Here is a 21,683-nt window from a genome sequence, read left to right as displayed (position 1 = left end):
GCAAAGCATAGCATTCAGGAAATTCAGTGACAAAGGAATAGACCAAATGGGATTGGAAAAGGCATTTAATTATATTTCCTACCAGCTGGTTTATAACAGAGCTGATTGAGTTTAAACTTCTTGGAGATGGAGAAATCCTTGTCTCCACACTCAGCATTAAGGTGGGGTGGGGGGGGGTCAACTCCATGTTTTAGCTGCCATATTCATCCCATCTAAATTTCAAGATTGATTGGATTGCTAAACAATTTCAAGATCTAGTCATCTACTGATTGTGTAAAATGTGTGATACTGGAAAAAAACCCTGAAACATTCTATTTGTCCCTGGAGAATCATGCTGGAAGGGAATTTAAGGGCTAAAGAGAAGTCTATAATATTCTGACAGCTCTCCAGTCCTTGCACTGACTTCTATTTCATAGATGTTTGCCTTACAAGATGGAAAAATGTCTTTTTGTTATTATCATGTTGCTCAGCCCATAGATCAGGGATGAACTGGTAAAGCCCCATGAAACTCTTGCTTAGAGTTCTCACAATGTTCATAATTCTCACAATTCAGATTTGGGCATTGAATCTGGTCCAGCAGGTGTGGAGAACTCTTTCAAGGAGTTTGGAGAGGAATGGCAGGAGGAAAATGGGGCAATAACTGGAGGGAGCAATTTGGGTTTCTACCTCAGAAACACTCTGATACCTACCCCACACCAACTCCCATAGGACTTGTGTGCATATCGCACACTCTGCTGCTTTCTCTATCTGTAATTTATTTTAATGTGTGTCACACCCTCAGATTGAAAACTCCTTAAGGGCAAGAATCATGTCTACCATATCTAGAGAAGCAGCATGGCTCAGTGGAAAGAGCACGGGCTCTGGAGTCAGAGGTCATGGGTTCAAATCCTGACTCCAGCAATTGTCAGCTGCGTGACTTTGGACAAGTCGCTTAACTTCTCTGTGCCTCAATTACCTCATCTGTAAAATGGGGATTAAGACTGTGAGCCCCTCATGGGACAACCTGATCACCTTGTAACCTCCCCAGTGCTTAGAACAGTGTTTTGCACATAGTAAGCACTTAATAAATGCCATCATTATTATTATTTACCAAGTTGATTCCACTGTTCTCTCCCAAGTGCTTAGCACAGTGCCCTGTGCCCAGTAAGCTCTCAGTGAATACCATTTATAATTTGTTTTTGCAGTTTTGTGAAAATAGAGGCAAGAAATACAAAAATTTAGTCAATTGTAAAATCAACATCTACAATAAAGATAATTAAATATGCAGATTGATTTTTAGACTACCCAACCAATAACCCATATTCATAAAATATTATTTGTAGAGCAATCCAATAAATTCTGGTATCAGTACAGTGCTCCCAGAATAAGAAAACAGGGTTGCTAGCCAATTTCACCAGGTTAGCGATTTCAGATTAATAACCTTCTGTGTAGACAGATGTTAAGTCCTTCTCAAATACCAGCTATCCATAAAGCTTGTTTCCTATGAAATGGCCCCTTGCTGATTAATACATGAATCAGCCTAGTTGTTCATCTAGCCAGAGAGGTCAAAGAATGACAGAGGTACATCTGTTTTTGTGTCAAATGAAGGCTGAGAAAATGATCCCATCCAAGAAGATAAACAGAACTGCTTTAATTATCTCTTGTTTCTCATTACAAACTGGTCACGAGTAAAATCCTATAGTATTGGGAGAGCTAGAAGTGTTAGCACATTTAAAGTATCTTTTGCAAATTTCAAGTTTATATTTGTCTCTGCTTTGGGAATTTCAAATGAGAAATGATTTGGTTCCATAACCTATAAGACGATCTGGTTTGATGATAGATTCCAATAAAATAAAAAATAGTAAGATAGCCATTTAAATGAAAATACTTTCATTCCCCAAATGCATCTCTGAAGAAGTAGCTGAATTATCAAAATTACTAGAAGATGAAAACAAGTGTCTCCAAAATCAGCCTGTCCCAAAAGGTGCATTCATTTCTAATGCACTCTATCATTTGTATATTCCTTATATAGTCAAACATGTTCTATTCCTTTCCTATCAATCACATTCGAGACAACCAGTATTTTGTGACCTGGACTACTTCAAAAACCCAGAAATTGTACATGATACAGATGTGCATTGGCTAAATCAATCAATCTTATTTAATGAGTGCTTAGGTCCAACACTTGATTGGATTACTGACATCCCTGGACACCTGCATCTGATCATCCTCCACCCAGTTGAAGCATAGTTCATAATGATGGTAACAATAATAATGATTGTTATTATTATGGTACTCGTTCATTCATTCATTCAATTTATTTATTGAGTGCTTACTGTGTGCAGAGCACTGTACTAAGTGCTTGGAAAGTACAATTTGGCAACATAGAGACAGTCCCTACCCAACAAGGGGCTGTACTAAGCACTGGGATATAATAATAATAATAATAATGGTATTTATTAAGTGCTTACTATGTGCAAAGCACTGCTCTAAGCGCTGGGGAGGTTACAAGGTGATCAGATTGTCCCATGGGGGGCTCACAGTCAATCCCCATTTTACAGATGAGGTAACTGAGGCCCAGAGAAGTTAAATGACTTGCCCAAAGTCACACAGCTGACAATTGGCAGAGCTCTGATTTCAACCCATGACTTCTGACTCCAAAGCCTATGCTCTTTTCACTGAGCCATGCTGCTTGGACACAATACCTGTACCACATGAGGGTCACAGTAAGTAGAAGGGCATATGATTTAATCCTCATTTTATGGATGAGGAAACTTTGGCACAGAGATTTTAAGTGACTTGCCAAAGGCCAAACAGCAAACACGTGATGGATTCAGGATTAGAACTCAGGTCCTTGGAGTCCCAGGTCCTAACTCCCTCCACTAAGCCACACTGCTTCCTCTCAGAAAACCTAACTAGCCATAGTTTTAGGATGACAGCAAATAATTGATATAAAAATCAAAACATGAAACTCAAATTTTAGAAAAGCCAAGTGACTGGTTAATGAATCCTACCACTGACAAGTGAAACTTCTCATTAGAGCAATGTGGAATATTTAGCCAATTTAATATTTGTTTATATATCTTCACCTTCAAATTACTTTGCCATAGGTTTATTCAGCAAACAGAAGTTACTTGATTATTACCTTGATAAAACAGAGCTTTTTTGGTATCTATTTTCTCTAGATTTGGCATGTCTGTGGAGTTCCTTTAAAAAAAGATACAGATGAGCATGATGAAAGGAAAATGTATTAAAAAAGCTGACAAATTAAAATCAAAACAAGTTAGTATCAAATTAAGGGCAAAGACAACAGCAATATTGGAAACTTAGAAAGGATGCAACTAGAGAAAAATGTAAACAAATCATTCTCAGGTATTTCAAATGAGGCAGACCAGGCTATTAAACTGTGCTCTTTCCACTGAGCCACACTTATACATAATTGAAGGACTACAAAGAAACTAGAAAGATCAAATGTGGCACGTCAATGCAATTGGAGATTAAGGAAAAATGAAAAGGCATACCTAGGATAAAGTCTTTCCCAATAAAAAAAAAAACCAAGAAAAAAAAACTTTGTAAAAAGGAAAATGGAGCTTCGGAAAAGAGTGAGACTGCACAATGATTAACAGTTTTCAATAAGCTCAAAGGAATATATATATATATATATATATATATATACATATATATGTAGAGAGAGAGAGTGGCAAACAGAGAGACAGTGAGAGAAGGAGAAAGAGAAGTCTGCAATAAGAAATGATATGAATGCACTGTAGAAAATACCAGAGTCAAAGCAATAAATGAATTTAAATGAATCAAAAATTTATCTTGCCAAGAATAGATTTAAAAAAATTCACTATAAGTTTGTCATCTGGTCTTGTATAATGCATGTATCTATGTTCTGTGTCCCAGTTCTCAGAAATTGAGCATCAGGAGAGAGAAATAATGAATATAGGGATGAGACTGTGTTGAGAGCTTGGAGAACATATTAAGCTGAAATAAGTTTAGGAGCCTTAATATATGGGAAAAGTAGATCATCAGTATTTAACTGATCAAGACCAGCATGGCACCATTTTACTAACTAGAACTAGAATATCAAAGATCAAATGAGAATGTTTATATCATGCCATTGTAAAAATGAATAATTCTTTGTTGTCTAGGGAAATTCACCATATGTGGGTAAAAGGCACGTTATTTTCTGTTATTTTGGCCAAAGATGGGCATGTTTCTTTTCAGGGTAAAAATAGCTTAAAACGTCTCTCTGTGGTTAGACCTCTTTTTTCCAGCACTTAGAATAGTGCTTGGCACCTAGTAATAATAATAATGATGGTATTTATTAAGCAGTTACTATGTGCAAAGCACTGTTCTAAGCACTGGGGAGGTTACAAAGTGATCAGGTTGTCCCACAGAGGGCTCACAGTCTTAACCCCACACATCTCTTCTTTCCTCAAACTCCTCCAGTGGATATAAAGCCTCCTGTGGCTAACCAACTTTCTCCAAATCAACCAAAACTCTCCACAGTTAGCTTCAACTTTCCAAGGCCTCTCTCCACCTCATTATCTATCATTTCTTTCCACAATTCCACAGCTCTCCATCAAGCAAAATATTAATAGTGATGATATCAGGCACTTAGTCTGTGCTAAGCAGTGGGCTAAGCACTAGAATAGATACATGATCATCATTTTGGACAAAATCTCTGTCCCACATAGGACACACAGTCTAAGGGGAAGGGAGAATAGTAGACATTTTACAGATGAGAAAATTGAGGCTCAGAGAATTTATGACTTTTCCAAGGTCACACAGCAGGAAATTGGCAAAGCCAAGATTAGAACCCTGATTCCTTCTCCCACCCCTGTACTCTTTCCACTAAGCCATGCCTTCACCTTCTAACTGTACCTCACTTTTGACTCTCCCATCTCCAAACTCCCACTCACACCACTCATCCAGCCTAGAATTCCCTCCCTCACTGAGTCCTCCAGACTGTCATTTTCCATTTCTTTAAGGACCTCCTAGAATCCCACCTTCTCCAACTAGGACATCTTTGTTTTTGTTCTTCAATTTTGATTAATATATCAAGAGTATTTACTGAGAGCTTATTGGGTGCAGAGGACAATATTAAGCACTTGGGAGAGTACATTGTAACAGAGTTGGCAGGCATGTTCCCTGCCCACAAGGAGCTTAAAGTCTAAAGTCACTGAATTTGTATTGATATGATATTTTTATCACAATTTCCATAAATCTTTTTCACCAGAATGGTTATCAGTGATTTGTAGACATTAGACAAACTAGTGACTCCAACTGAGCTTGATTTGATGTCTATCTTTTAGGAGGAGAATCTATTTCCAGAAGTCATGAAATCAAAAATTTATTTGGATTCAACAGGTCTCTACTAGGAATGGATACATTTAGTGGGTCTATTTGGTCATGTCAGTTCTGTAACAAGCATGGGGTTGGTGTTTTCTATTTGCTAGCTACATCAATTGCCCCAGGTAGAGGTTGTCCACATATTCCAACTGGTGACAATTGATTCAATTGGTCCAGGTTTTCTTACTCTGTAATCACACTGGCTTATCACTATGACCTTGGGAGCAAAAAGTGTGTCACATTTTCAATCTCCATTACATTCTCACTAAAGTTAAGGATTTTATTTTTCCTGCTACAAGTCCCAATAAAATATTGTTAATTGGCATGGAAATTCTAACATCAATTTACTTTTAATCTTACCTCTCTTTGTATTTTTATAATTGCTTAGGTAAGCAGTTCATTTATGTGGGCATATATACCCTTTCTCACAATTCTCTTTCTTTTAAATTATACTATACTAACTAAAACAAGAGTCAGTGGCTCATGGCTTTCATTCAGATTTACATCTGGTTCCTCTTTCACATATCTTGCTTCATCACTAAGTGGCATATTTCTGTTTTCTGATTAATTACCCAACAGGCCTCTTCATCCTCTTTTCCACTGATTTCTAATTGTTTTGAGACAATCTCAATATCAGTTAAACAGATGTAATGCCATGTAACGTGCTCCTGAATTAATGTTTCTAAGAATATAAGTATCAACATGCGGACCAATGGCCAACTGAGGTCAGGAACCTATTTCTCTCAGAGTCCACGAGAGACAAAATGTGATGGTTTCTGTCCTCATGGTTCTAGTTAAACCGTCTAATATAGTGGCATGATCTAGGGGAGAAGCTTGAGCCTGAGAGCCAGAGGACCTGAGTTCCTTACCACTTGCCTGCTGTGTGACCTTAGACAAGTCACTTAACTTCTCGGTGCCTCAGTTGTCTGACCTACAAAAGTGGAATTCAATATCTGTTTTCCCTTCTTTGACTGGGAGCCCCATTTGGGACCTAATGGATCTTCTCCAGCACTTAGTTCAGTGCTTGGCACAAAGTAAGTGTTTAACAAATATCACAATTATAATTATTATATTTAGCTCTAATAACCTCTCATCTCCCCATCTATTTAACCTTTCCCAAGACTTCTAACACCACAGACATTCCCTCGAATAACCCAATCATTTTTTTGAGCACTTACTGGGTATAGAGCACAGTACTATACACTTGGGAAAGTACAACGTAACAGAGTTGGTAGACACATTCCCTGCTAACAATGAGCTTACAGATGTAAGTCTAAAATAAAAAATTATGAATTTCCATTCATGAATATATTCAAATCCCTCTTGCATCTATGGCTATCCCCAGCTTGCTCAACTTTGGGCCATAGCTAATTCGGTATGATTACCTCATGTGGTACTCTCTGAGTGCTTAATACATTGCCCTTTGAAAGTTTTTATTGGGATTATGGACAGGTTTGCTCTATTCTTTAATATTATGGGCATAGGAGAGCAGGCCTTTTGTCTCCTTATTAAGTACTGTTCAGGAAAAGAAGGTCCCACTCTTACAAAACTGTGTGTCTTAATTTTCTCCTCTTTTATCATTTTCACATGTTCATAAATTAACAGGTGTGCCCCCCCAGGTATGTATATAATATACTCCTCCAAAATGTGAAAGTATTGTGAAACACATTATTATGGGAACATGCTTTACAATAGACTTAAGTCAAATTTATTAAAATTTGACAACAGAATGTATCTTGTTCTAGAGCCAACCTGGACAAGATAATTAAGTACACTGCAGATCAATGCCCACTGTTCCCCACTTCTCCACTTTTCTGGAGATTTTTTTCATTCCTCTGCATATAAGCCCCAAACATGCTGCTCTCTTCAAGTCTATTCACCTAGCCAGTGTCTTTTTTGTTTTTAAATCAAGAGTTAACATGATTCCCTCTTGAGCTGTAGACCACCATCACTGCTTCCAACTAAAAAGGAGCAGGAAAACTTTATTGGGTCCCAGCTGACCCCCCTGATAGCGATATATTTGAGACCTGGGCCCAGCTCCCTGCACTCAGCTCTAAATCCCCCTCTGCAAACACCTTTCATTGCTTCACTTTAGCCCAGAAGCATTTCCAGCTGTGATAAGGACAGCAATTAGTCCCCCAAACCCCATGTCTGCAGTTAATTAATGGTAAGGGGAAGGTGCAGTAGAAAAGGCCTCTCTTGGTTTGTGGAAGAACAGGAATGTTTCACACCAGAAGAGAAACGATCTCCATTTCTGTATTCTCATCATATCTGTGCTGATGCTCTTTCAAGAACCTGTGCAAGTGGAGTACCCTGCATGTAAGTCATTGATTTGAAAGTGACTCAGGGGAGGAAGGAGAGGGAGCTTTTTTTCTCGGTAGCAATTGGATATGATATTGGGGGGACTATGAATTCTAGGCTACGTTATCAGTTAGAACATGATGTATCCCCGGGTTTCATGTATTGTGGTAGTTAAGATTTGGGTGTATGCCACATGGCCTAGTAGAAGGATCCATACTTCATGCTGCTGCCCGGATTATCTTTGTCCAGAAACGCTCTGGGCATATTACTCCCCTCCTCAAAAATCTCCAGTGGCTACCAATCAATCTGCGCATCAGGCAGAAACTCCTCACCCTGGGTTTCAAGGCTCTCCATCACCTCACCCTCTCCTACCTCACCTCCCTTCTCTCTTTCTACAGCCCACCCCACACCCTCCGCTCCTCTGCTGCTAATCTCCTCACCGTACCTCGTTCTCGCCTGTCCCGCCATCGACCCCCGGTCCACCTCATCCCCGGGGCCTGGAATGCCCTCCCTCTGCCCATCTGCCAAGTTAGTTCTCTTCCTCCCTTCAAGGCCCTACTGAGAGTTCACCTTCTTCAGGAGGCCTTCCCAGACTGGGCTCCTTCCTTCCTCTCCCCCTCGTCCCCTTCTCCATCCCCCCATCTTACCTTCTTCCCTTCCCCACAGCACCTGTATATATGTTTGTACATATTTATTACTCTATTTTACTTGTACATATCTATTCTATTTATTTTATTTTGTTAGTATATTTGGTTTTGTTCTCTGTCTCCCCCTTTTAGACTGTGAGCCCACTATTGGGTAGGGACTGTCTTTATATGTTGCCAAATTGTACTTCCCAAGCGCTTAGTACAGTGCTCTGCACACAGTAAGTGCTCAATAAATACGGATGATGATGATGATCTCGGGCCTGGAAGTCAGAGGAGGTGGGTTCTAACTGTAACTCTGTCATATCTCTTGTGTGCCTTTGGGCAAGTCACTTAAAATCTCTGTGCTTCTGTTCCCTCATCTGTGAAATGGAGATTCATTACTTCTTTTCCCTTCTACTTAATCTGTGAGCCTCTAGCTAAGGACAGTGTTGGACACACAGTAAGTATGTAGTATAAATAATAATATATTATAGTTATATTGCACCATAGTAAAAGTAATAGTATATTTTTGAAGTGCTAATATAAATTCTTATGAGAACAATCACATTTTTAAACAAATGTTTAGTTTCATGTGTTGCCAATTTTTTTATGTGTTTTTTATGTGTTGCCAATTTTTTATGTGTTGCCAATTTGTACTTCCCAAGCGCTTAGTACAGTGCTCTGCACATAGTAAGCGCTCAATAAATACGATTGATTGATTTCATTAAAATTCCCAGTCATGAAACTTAAAAGTGATTCCAAATACATTTCTGACCATTGTCATTCATTTTTTTTTTTTTTTCCATTTAGCTAAAAGTGAGCACTTTCATTAAGCAATTCAACAAACTTTGAATTTACCTCCTGTTCTGTCATGGTTTAAAGTCTACTCTGAGAGGTGCAAAGTTTCATTCTTAAAATTCAGTAAAAACAAACAGTGAAAAACAACAATCCAAGGTCACTCTGTCACCAACAATCGCTGATGAATTCTTAGTGCATTTCCTTAACATCCTGGGAAAGCAGGGATTGAGGACTTTGTTGGCTGACTGTCAGTCACTCTGCCAGGAAAAGAAAATTGTGAAGAAGCTACTCCAACTTAGACTGATGTCTCCTAGGCACAGTCACTCTTCTAGAGAGATTCATTTTCCAAAATAGAAAATTGGGGGTGGGTAAGGCAGCCTACAAATGAAGATATGATCAGTCAGTCAATTGTATTTACTGAGAACTGTACTAAGTGCTTGGGAGAATACAGTATAACAATAAGCAGACACATTCTCTGCTCACAACAAGCTTACATTCTGTGCCCTTGCTTCCCAAGCAATCAGGAAAATGTTGCAAACTTCTTTCACTCTAGGGAGGGATGACAAGTGTATGCCATACCTAATGCCTGTAACTGTAGTATTTAAGTGATGAGGAGTTCTGTGGTCTGGTGGATAGAGCATGGGCCTGGATTCTAATCTCAGCACTGTAACTTGCCTGCTATGTGATTCATTCATTCATTCAATCAATAGTATTTATTGAGTGCTTACTATGTGCAGAGCACTGTACTGAGCGCTTGGGAAGTACAAGTTGACAACATATAAAGACGGTCCCTACCCAACAGCGGGCTCACAGTCTGGAAGGGGGAGACAGACAACAAAACATATTAACAAAATAAATAGAATAGTAAATATGTACAAGTAAAATAAATAGAGTAATAAATCTGTACAAACATATATACAAGTGCTGTGGGGAGGGGAGGGGGGGAGGGGGAGGAGGGGGAGATCTAAGGCAAGTCACTTAACTTCACTGTGCCTTGGTTACCTCATCTGTAAAATGAGGTTTAAGATAGCCCCTTGTGGGCCATAGAATGTGTCTAACCTGATTAGCTTGCATCTACCCCAGTGTTTAGTGTCTGGTACATAGTAAGCATTCAAATACCATAAAAAGATCTGAGGTACAGAGAAGTTAAGTGACTTGCCCAAGGTCACAGTAGACAAGGGAACATGTGTTATGGTACATTCCCAAGCAAGTAGTACAAGTGTTCTGAACACAGTCGGCCCTCAAATGATTGAATGATTGTCATGGCAGAGTCAAGATCAGAACTCAGACACTCTGACTCCCAGGCTCATGGTCTTCGTGCTAGGCCACGTTACTTCTCTACTTTCCTCTACTTTGCTCCCAACTAACACTTTAATAAAATTGCTACACACACACACGCACACACTCACCAGAATCTAGAAATCTGAAATCTGATTAGTATGTGAAGTCCTCTAAAAATAAATTTATGATCATTCTGCAAGCTGAAAGATGACACTTTCTCTTCTGTGCCATTGATCTGTAATATTTCTGGAGGTGACTTAGTAAGAGATGAGGTTTTAAATGTTCAGTGGACTTGCCAAGCTAAATGTATGTAAATCTGCTGACCTGCACATCTGTTTTCCAACCACCAAAACTGCACTGAACTTTTATGTTATGTGTTATATATTATATGTGACTTTTTCCACAATTTGAATGTGTCAGATCTTAAATGTTGGGGATTGTCCATTCTTCATGGGACTTTATTCTCAATGGGTATTCTTCTAAACTACTGTTTTTGAGGCTGGAAAGAAAACTCTGGGCACCATAAATCAGTTTCTCCATTATTTAATTTCATGAACTTGACCCTCATTGAGGTACATGCAGAAAGAAACTGGCTGTAGCTTGCAGCTTTGCAAATTCCTTATAAAGATATGCTTGTCAAGGTTGGGGGTATGACACGCATTCAAATTAAGGAGAATATTCATTCATTCAGTCGTATTTATTGAGCACTTACTGTGTACAGAGCACTGTACTAAGCGCTTATGCAAGTAATGCATAACTTTGAACTTGGACAACTCTATGTGTGGAGTTGAGTTCTTTGGGTCAGAGTTGAAGCTGTCAGTGGTGAGATAGAGACACTTACATAACATTCACATCTAAGGATAGAAATGGCTCTAACCTCATACAAGAATGTCATCTGGCTGAGATGATGATAATCTTATCCCAGTACTCCCACAACATTCAGCACAGACTCCTTATTAATACCTCCATTTCCCTAGTCCTTCAGTACTGTCGCCTCAATGTTCATTTAAGATTTGTAATGCCATAATATGTGTTTTCATTATGTATAATGTTGGCTAAAACACCTTTAGGTAATTATCATTTATTGAGTGGCTACTGTGAACAAGGTTCTTAGTGCTTGGGACGGTGTGGTGGAGTTAGTAGATATTTTCCTTGCCCTCCAGTGATAGGGTAAACAGATGATAATATATTTGCAGATTGGAAGAAAGAGATGATTTTAGTGCTCAAGGATTAGGGTAAGTATTTAACTGTGTAGTGGCATAAAATGCTGGAGTGGAGGTTGGTGGAGGATAAAGCCAGGGGAAGGATGACTTATCTAGAAACTGCCCTGGAGAAGATATAATTTCAAAATAGTGATAATAATATAATTTTTTAAGCATTTACTGTGTTTAGCAATGTTCTAAACACTGGTGTAGATAGAAGATAATCAGGTTGGACACAGTCCCTGTCCCACATAGGGCTTACAGTCTGAAGGGGAGAGAGAACAGGAATTTAACCACCATTTTACGGATGAGGAAACTGATTTGGTGGTATTTACCCCAGCATTTAGCAAGGTACTTGGCATAGAGTGAGTGCTTAACTTTCTATTGCTTTTATTATCATTAGATATATTGAAGAATCCAGAACATATTTAGGCATAGACACACTGTGTCTCACTCCCACCTGAGACTTCTATATTTAGAGAATTGTCCCCTGAGGAGCCAGGAGAAAAAGTCAGTCCCTGTTCCCTAGTCTTCTCTGTCCATCTCCCCAGCAGCTCAGCAGGTAGATGTTCAGGAAATCTCTTTGAATATTTCTATTTATAATATCCTCATCTACTGGTAGGGAATTACAGGAACATTATAAGTGAACATCAGATCTCTGAGGAATGGATAATAGGAAGGTCTGTTGTAGTGAAATGGGATTCAGGCTCAGACTAAGAAATACTGTTTTGTCTAAATGTTATTTAATAGGATTCAATTTCCAAGAAAGGCTTGAGATTTTTTTTTTTCTCCCCCCAAAATGTTTCACCATTTCTGGGGTTGCGGTAGACCAGAGTCTCTCTTTAGCAATCTCCGAGAGTTGTTCAGTCCATATGCTGTGAGCAATGGTCATTGTCTCTGGGCAGGTTTATGTCAGCTGTAATAATCCAATTGGACACACAGGGGTACTGTGGAGCTGTATTTAACTTGTCCTCAGTGGTTTCCAGTAAACATGCTTTACTGGTAAAACTCCTAGACATAAGATAACTTTTCATCTTCAGCATGATACATCATGGGACTACTATATTTTAATGAAATCCAACTCAAAAACAAATCCTTAAAGCAGTTTATATAAGCCCAATGGCAATGAATGGGTGAAGCTAAAATCGTCAGATAATTTATTTGAGAAACCAGATAAGATTTTAATGGGTGTACCTATCCACTGTAGGGGCCCAGCTAAGATTCAATATATTCCAAATCAGAATCTTGAAACAGAGCCAGGTGTAGTAAGCCATGGGAAGCAGTGGGGCCTAGTGGAAAGAATACAGGCCTGGGAGTCAGAAGGCCCTGAGTTCTAATCCTCACTCTGCCATTTGTCTGTTGTGTGACCTTTGCAAGTCACTTGACTTCTCTGTGCCTGTTTCCTCATCTGTAAAATGAGATTGTGAGCCCTATGTGGGTTGTGTCCAACCCAATTATCTTGTCTACCCCATAGACTGCCACATAGCAAATACTTAAATACCATTATTATTATTATTATGGTTCCTAAGATTTGTAGGTGTTTACATATGAAGGAGATGGAAATTCAGGATGTCACGTGGAGCAGAGATATCATGGAGAGAGTGGTTGCAATTGGATTGTGTTTATAAGCAAGCACTAATGTTTGTATCATTTGAATTATTTGTGAACCATGCTTATGCTCTGAACATGGCTAATAACAAAAATAATTAAGTACTTAGTATGCATCAAACCCTGTACTAAGCACTGAGGTAGATACAAGATAATCAGATAGGAAATTGTCCCTCTCACACACAGCATTCAAAGATTAATAGGGAAGGAAAACAGTTATTTAATCCTGAGTTTACAGATGAGGAAATTGTGGCACCAAGAGCAGTGTGTCCTATTGAATAGAGAGCACAGTCCTGGAGTCAGAAGGACCTGGGTTTCAATCCTGGCTATGCCTCTTGTTTGCTGTGTGATCTTGGGCAAGTCATTTCACTTGTCTGTGCTTGTTACCTCATCTGTAAAATGGAGATTAAGATTGTGAGCCTCATGTGAGATGGATTGTGTCTGGCCTGATAGCTTGTATTCATCTCAGTGTTTAGTACAGTGTCTGGCACATGGGGCTTAATGAATGTCGTTTTAAAAAAAAAAGTTAAGGGATTTGCTCACGGTCATGCAGTAGGCAAGTGGTAGAGTCAGGTTTAAAATCCAGGTCTTCTAACACCCAGTCCAGCCTTCTTTCCACTAGGTCACACTGCAGTCAAATCCAGGTATCACTAAAACTGATTGAAATCTTTTAACTCAATCAGCACAGCTAGACTTTCCTGAGGATACCTTGTCCTACTGGTGTCAGAGCCCTTGACCCTAACCACTCGGGTTCCTTATCCAAGGTCCCAGGATTTCTGCCATTCTTTGCAGCAGGAGAGCTTGCCTCCAGAATGCTTTGCACATGGTAAGTGCTCAATAAATATGATTGAATGAAGACTCCTAGCCAGCAGGATTTGATCTAAGAATCATAAATGAACCCTGGCTCAGAATTTCCTGCTACCTCCTTAATGTGCCCCAAATGGGTGTCTCTCAAGCTCGAGGCTGCTGCAGATTCATTCAGTCATATTTATGGAGCACTTATTGTGTGTACAGCCTTTTTCATTGGGATTTCTTGTTGCTGTATTTATGTAAAATGAGGTTGGTTTTCATGTCCATAGTCTCCTCTTTAAGCACTTCATCCTCTGATCTGGAAATTCACTCATTTGATAGTATATACTGAGCACCTACTGTGGGCCTGTTGTAGTATGCTAATCTGTAATGGGGAGGCAATCAGTGATAATATTTGAGTTCTTACTCTGTTCAGGGTGCTGAACTAAACACTTGGAAGTGTACATCAGAGTTAGTAGACAAAATCTCCACCCTCAAGGAGTTTGCAAGAGACAGTCAAAGGCTTCTCTTTTCCCTGATCTCTCAAGAGAGATTCTACCCGTGACACTCAGCTAGGAGAAAGCCTGAAGAAACCAGACAATTAGGAAGGAGGAAAAAAATCTTCTACAACCTTCCCTGATACCAATCAATCCAATTTCATTATTCGTGTACCTTCTTTACCCTCTATGAGGTGAAGCAACATGGCTTAGTGGAAAGAGCACAGGCTTTGGAGTCAGAGGGCGTGGGTTCCAATCCCTGATCCTCGTTCTCGCCTGTCCAGCCATCGACCCCCAGCCCACGTCATCCCCCGGGCCTGGAATGCCCTCCCTCTGCCCATCCGCCTAGCTAGCTCTCTTCCTCCCTTCAAGGCCCTACTGAGAGCTCGCCTCCTCCAGGAGGCCTTCCCAGACTGAGCCCCTTCCTTCCTCTCCCCCTCGTCCCCCTCTCCATCCCCATCTTACCTCATCCCCTTCCTCACAGCACCTGTATATATGTTTGTACATATTTATTACTCTATTTTACTTGTACGTATCTATTCTATTTATTTTATTTTGTTAGTATGTTTGGTTTTGTTCTCTGTCTCCCCCTTTTAGACTGTGAGCCCACTGTTGGGTAGGGACTGTCTCTATATGTTGCCAACTTGTACTTCCCAAGTGCTTAGTACAGTGCTCTGCACCCAGTAAGCGCTCAATAAATACGATTGATGATGATCCATCATTTATTATCTGTGTGACTCTGGGCAAGTCACTTTACTTCTCTGTGCCTCAGTTACCTCATCTGTAAAATGGGGATTAAGACTGTGAACCCCACGTTGGACAACCTGATTAACTGGTAGCTACTCCAGCACCTGGCACATAGTAAGCACTTAACAAATATGATATTATTATGGATCAGTGTTTGAACACTTTTCACTTGTCTAGGAGCACAAGGTTGGTATGTCTCACAAGGCCAGGTTTTACCTGAAATTTGAAGGGTTTTAAATCCATAACATGAGCTTAGGGAAATATTTTAATAGCACAAACATCCTGGCAGGTGGCAAAGGGCAGAAGCATTGTTCTCCTCAAATGAAGGCTTTGAGAAGAAGAAAATAGCAAGAGGCAGCCTTGAAGACAAACCCATCAGCACAGCAAGGATCTGTCCTCCTTTATAATATGGGAGAAATAGAAGCATCAAGGCCTAGTGGAAAGAGCACATGCCTGGGAGTCAGAGCATGTGGGTTTGAATGCAGCTCCACTGCTTGCTTGCTGTGTTTCCCTGGACAAGTCACTTAACTTCTTTGTGCCTCAGTTTCCTTATCTGTAAAATGGAGATTTAATTCCTGTTCTTTCTCCCACTTAGACTGTGTAACAGGAAGAGTCCAACGTGATAATAAATCAATGGTATTTTTTGAGCACTTACTATGTGCAGAGCACTGTACGTAGCACTTGGAGAGTACAATATAGCAAAGTTAGCAGAAACACTCCCTCCCCATGACAAGCTTACAGTCGAGAGGGTGAGACAGACATATTCAATCTTAATAATCTTGCATATATCCCTCTGTTTAATACTGGGTTTAGCATATATGAAGTGCTTAACATACAATTATTATCATCACGATTGTCACCATTACTAGTCACAAAGCATCTCCCCATCAGTAATGCCATTTTCAAAAATGGAGGATGCCTTGCTATAAGAACTGACATCAACTCTAAGCCTGGCTCTGCTATATGTTGTGTGAGTTTGGGCAAGCTACTTCACTTCTTTGTGCCTCAGTTATGTCATCAGTAAAATGGTGATTAAGACTGTGAGTCCCATATGGGACCTGGACTGGGTCTAACCTGATTAGTTTCTTTCTACACCAGAATTTAGTACAGTGCCTGGCACATTAGTGCTTAACAAATAACATTTAAAAAGCCCTCTATCCTCTAGGAAACAATTGGATTACCTGCTACCGTTGAGAGTCATCTGAGGCTTAGGTCTCTTTACACATAGTATAGTCCTAGATGGGCTTTCAACCCATTTGACTGCAAATGATAACTTGTGGGCAGGGAATGTGTTCATTGTTATATTATACTCTCCCAAGTGCTTAATATAGTGCTCTGCACACATCAAGTGATCAATAAATACAATTGAATGATTGAATAATTGCACAAGAAGCAGCATGGCTTAGTGGAGCCCTTGGAGTCAGAAGGACCTGGGCTCTAGTCCCCACTCTGTCACATGTCTGCTGTGTGACCTTGGACAAGTCACCTAACGTATCTGTGCCTCAGTTACATCTTCTGTAAAGTTGGGATTAGGTTGGTGAGCCACATGTGGAATGTGTACTGTGTCTAAGCTGATTACCTTATATCTACCCCAGTGCTTAAAACAGTGTCTGGCCTAGAACAAAGCACTTAACAAATACCATGAAAATTGAGTTAAAAGTGTAATCACTTATAAATGGATCTTTTTGACTAATTCCTTGAGGATTTTAGAAAATATGGTTTAGGAATAAAATGAGCACCAAGTGACAGTTGTGCTGTTATTATGGTAGCTTTAAAATCTGTAACTTTGTTTTACATTCTGTTTCTGCAGACACAGAACTCCTTACCATTTATAGAAATTCCAGTCTGTTATTGTTCTAACTTTTTAGTGAGATGATTTTCACTTAAAAAAGTGAAAAGGCAATTCTTTCTCCTAAGGAGTTGCATCAATATAGGCCTGCACATTAAAAGACTAAGGGAGAGTATTTCCTTGGCTATTAAAAATTATTTCCTCTCTTCTCAGCTGAGATAGTTACTACAACTACAGTACCTTCTCCAAAATATTCCTCTTCAAAGCAGTGTGGCTTAGTAAAAAGAACATGGGCCTGAGAGTGAGAGGAGGTGGGTTCTAACTCTGCCTCTGCCACTTGCCTGCTGTGTGTGACCTTTGGTTAAGTCACTTCTCTGGGCCTCGGTTTCCTTATCTGTAAAATGGAGATTCAATACCTGTGCTCCCTCCTACTTAGACTGTGAGCTTCAGGTAGGATAGGGACTGTCCAAGCTGAATAATTTGTAATTATCCCAGAACTTAGAACAGTGCTGGACATATAGTAAGCACTAAAATTATTATTAATATCATCCCCAAGAGAGTAATGCAGAGTGGAGAGTGATTCTCTACTCCAAGGAACCCAAAGCCTTTCTAAGACCGTTCTTTAGAGAAGTCAGGCAAGTGGTGGGGAGGGAACCTTAAAGAACCTCATACTCCATCAACCTGCAGAACTTCATGGGACAGAGAGGTGACAAGGCTGTGATGAAACCAAATCAAAATCTAGTTTTTGGTAGTATACAATTTTCAGGTGACTGCCAAAAACCATTCTTTTCATTAGGTGCTGAAATTTATAAAAGAAAATGTGGGGTGCCATATCACACTGTTTGATTTGGAGAGCTACTGGATCCAGAGCCAATATTTTCCTCACAACGTAGCAGTTTAAATGAGTGAGAGTCCATCAGGAAAGAGACAGACAAGAGAAACCAGGCACCATTTGTACTGACGCTTTCACGTTCACTTGGCAGACTGTGTTTGCTGAGGACTTCCACACCATCAAATGACAGAACACCCCAAAGGAAAAGAGTCCTATGTTGTAGATGTGTAATTCTTTTTAACGAGACAACTACGAGTCGTCTCAGCTTTGCAGGGGAATGTTCAATTGAGGAAACTGATTCACAAGCTCTGGTCTACAGCTGTCATCTCTAACCCGCAGTTCACTTCAAATGGCTGACAGTCTCATCTGCCAGCTTGTCTACAGATGCCACTGACAGCTGCTCAGTGTTTACTCTTGGAATAACCCAGAGGTCTTGATCTAATTGACTGGGCTCTCTTCCCCCAGGAATATTCCCACTGAGGTAGGCTTTGGAGGCTGAATCAATAAGATCTTATTTATTTACAGTTGCTACACCCAAAAGATGGCAGCACAGTATTAATAATTTTTTCCTCTTCAATAAAATGACATGCAGCTGCTATGGTTGAGAAGCTTGACAACATAACCTATAACAGGAAAGTGTTCGACCCCCCCCCCCCCCAAAAAAGACAGATGACAAAAAAGGAATGTTTTTAATGATGCACTTGTTCCCAGTGTCAATTTAATTGTGATGGATGCAACTTTATAATTCAAAACATTAATTAAGCATGCGATTTCAGTGAAAGAAAAAGACTTGAGCAGCACATGTCCAATGTAGTGGCAGCAGTGAGAAGGAGAAAACTTCCCTGTCAAACTCTTTATCATCCATCTGTAACTGATGGAAAAAATAACCCAGACACCCTTCACTAGCCTCACCATCGCTGAAGTTGCTTTGAGATCCAAATGATGAAAAGCCAGCTACCAGTCCTACTTGTAGCTGAATGTTATCCCCCATTTAGTTTAAAAAAAAAGTCAAAGTGTATTTTTTTAAATGGAATTTGTTAAGCTTACTATGTGCCAGGCTCTGTTCTAAGTTCTGGGGTGGATGCAAGGTAATCAGTTTGGAGACCAGTCCCTGTCATTCATTCATTCATTCAATCGTATTTATTGAGTGCTTACTGTGTGCAGTTCACTGTACTAAGTGCTTGGAAAGTACAAGTCGGCAACATACAGAGATGGTCCCTACCCAACAATAGGCTTACAGTCTAGAAGGGGGAGACAGACAACAAAATAAAACATGCAGACAGATGTCAAAATCATCAGAACAAATAGAATTAAAGCTATATTCACATCATTAACAAAATAAATAGAATAGTAAATATGTACAAGTAAAATAGAGTAATAAATCTGTACAAATATATACAAGTGCTGTGGGGAGGGGAAGGAGGTAGGGTTGGGGGGATGGGGAGGAGGAGACTGTGAGCCCACTGTTGGGTAGGGACAATCTCTATATGTTGCCAACTTGTACTTCCCAAGAGCTTGGTACAGTACTCTGCATGCAGTAAGCACTCAATAAATACGATTGAATGAATGAAAGGAAAAAGGCTCAGTCTGGGAAGGCCTCCTGGAGGAGGAGAGCTGTCCCACATGGGGCTCACAGTCTTAATCCCCAGTTTACAGTTGAAGGAACTGAGGCACAGAGAAGTGAAGTGTCTTGCCCAAGGCCACACAGCAGACAAGTGGTGGAGCTGCATTTAGAACTCAGGTCCTTTTGATTCCCAGGCTCATGCTCTATCCTCTAGCCACAGTGCTTCTCTTTTCAGAAGGGACTGGAGAGTGGCAAAAATCCTCCCTCTGCTCCCCAAGATTCATTGAGTGTTGAGTACAGCATTATATTCACATTTGTCCCACCATTTCTAACTTTAAAGTGGGTTGGGATTATTATGTGGGTATTAGGTCTAGCAAAATAAGGAAAGGAGGAAAAAAAGGAGAGGAGCTGGAAAATGAAGGTAAGAAGACATTTCCAACCGTGTCTCTTACATCAGTTGAATTCTCCTAAATACTGTCTAGGATAGGCTCTCAATGAATTAACCCTTCTACCTTCAGCGTTGTGGAGTTCACATCCTTATCCTTCCCTGGCCCGAGGCAGTTTTAATGAAACTCCACTCCCTCCACTCCTTGCTCTGTTGATGGCTTCTCATCTTTCTGCTTATCTGTCCAGGGACTATCTCCCCTTATAATTATGTAATACAGTAATTCATTTTTTATTTCCCCCTGAAATTGAGGTGGAGTGATTTGTGTGTGTGTGTGGTAGAAGCAGTTATGTGGGTAAATAGGGTATCTTGCTTGCAAAGATATGGAATCCTTCAGTCAGACGCATTTTCAAGTGACAACCCTTAGTTGTATCCAAAGGAACAATGGAATGATTCTAGCTGAGTGATGTTAGTCACGTAGGACGGGCCAAATTAGATTACTAATTGTGATTGAGTGACTCGAATGGTAATAAATATTTTATTCCCTTATCTTGTTTCATGCTAGGTTGGCAAGTGAGGGAGGATTACCATATTAAATTACCTTTGGATGCATTATTCACTAGATGGTAAGCTCCTTGTGGACAAGGATCATGTCTTTCAACTCTATTGTATTGTAAGTCTCCCAAGGGCTTAGTACAGTGCTTTGCACACAGTATGTGCTCAATTAGTTACACTGAACAATTGATTCATGTATGCCCTTTTCAACATTTGTTGTAAAGGTGATTTTAAGAATGAGGCAATCTGCCACTTACACACTAGATGCCCTGTGCTTTTAGATTCAACTTAATGTTTTAAATATAAAGCTGTATATGTATAGGTAAATATACATAGAGTCAAACAGAGTTAACCTATGCCAGTGTATGTAATAGCCTCTGAATTTGCTGCACATCCTGTTACATTTAAAAGTAAATTATATGGGGGATGAGACAATATCTCCCTACACTGTTATCTCATGAGAATATAGGGTAATCTAGGACCTTCATTAATTGTTCAGTCATCAATAATGAAAGTGCCATCCTGAAAAGAAATCTCTGAAGTATTTCTTATAAAAAGCATTATAACAGTAGTTGTGCCCTTGTAATCAGGAGTGTATTTAATAATAAATCATTTTGAATGTAGACAGCTATAAAATTGCAAGCTGAAGAGAATATTTCAACACAATCCAATTTCTTGCAGGTCAAGAAAACAGTTCAGGGAAAATTACTAAAAAGACTCCTCAGTCACTTATGACCCCGGATGCTGCCCGCTTCAAATGTATGAAGGAGAACAAAATACTTGGTAAAAAAACAGCATATATTTATGAACAGCTAAACCTATCAGACTAATTTAATATCCTTTTGGCACCCAAAGCTTGGAGTGACTGATGAAAGCAAGTGGCCAATCTCATAAAAAAAAAATGGATTTTTCATTTTGGAAAGCACAGTACACTATGGAGCATCATTTTGCATATACATCCACTTCAGCTTTTCCAATCTGATCTGAGAAGTCACCTCACTCCAATGGTTTTTTTTTTTATTTGTTAGCAGGCTGTGGTTTCAGCCAAACATTTGCAACAATTTGAGAAAACTAAAAATAACACTTTAAAACTAAATGAGTGGCAGAAAGTGATGAGAAACTGCCTAATGATTAAACTATGGCTTAGACTCCATATGAGAGAGAGATGATGATAAAAGAGAGATAAATGAACTGTTCTATTTACCAGAGACTTGAGCAATATGATGCCTCCAGCCCACTTTTCCCCAGGTACTGTAGTTGCTCAGGCCTATATATAAAGCTTGTGGCTGGCTCAGTGTAAAGAGCAGCCTTGAAGACAATGTTAGAAGTGGAGTTCCTGTGGCCATTCGGATAGTGAAAGCTTTGTGCTTTG

The 21,683-nt window shown here is 39.7% G+C and overlaps 1 long non-coding RNA gene across 1 annotated transcript; it reads left to right on the top strand.

Moving 5' to 3' along the window:
* Positions 1-7,592: 7,592 nt before the first annotated feature.
* LOC119920788 lies at positions 7,593-21,118 on the top strand. Its single transcript, XR_005448433.1, has 3 exons — positions 7,593-7,656; positions 20,322-20,382; positions 20,993-21,118. It is a non-coding gene; the product is annotated as an uncharacterized LOC119920788 (long non-coding RNA).
* Positions 21,119-21,683: the final 565 nt, after the last annotated feature.

The sequence above is a fragment of the Tachyglossus aculeatus genome (genome assembly GCF_015852505.1).
Source record: "Tachyglossus aculeatus isolate mTacAcu1 chromosome 12 unlocalized genomic scaffold, mTacAcu1.pri SUPER_6_unloc_1, whole genome shotgun sequence".
NCBI classification, from domain to species: Eukaryota; Metazoa; Chordata; class Mammalia; order Monotremata; family Tachyglossidae; genus Tachyglossus; species Tachyglossus aculeatus.
This window is presented reverse-complemented; position numbering and strand designations above follow the sequence as displayed.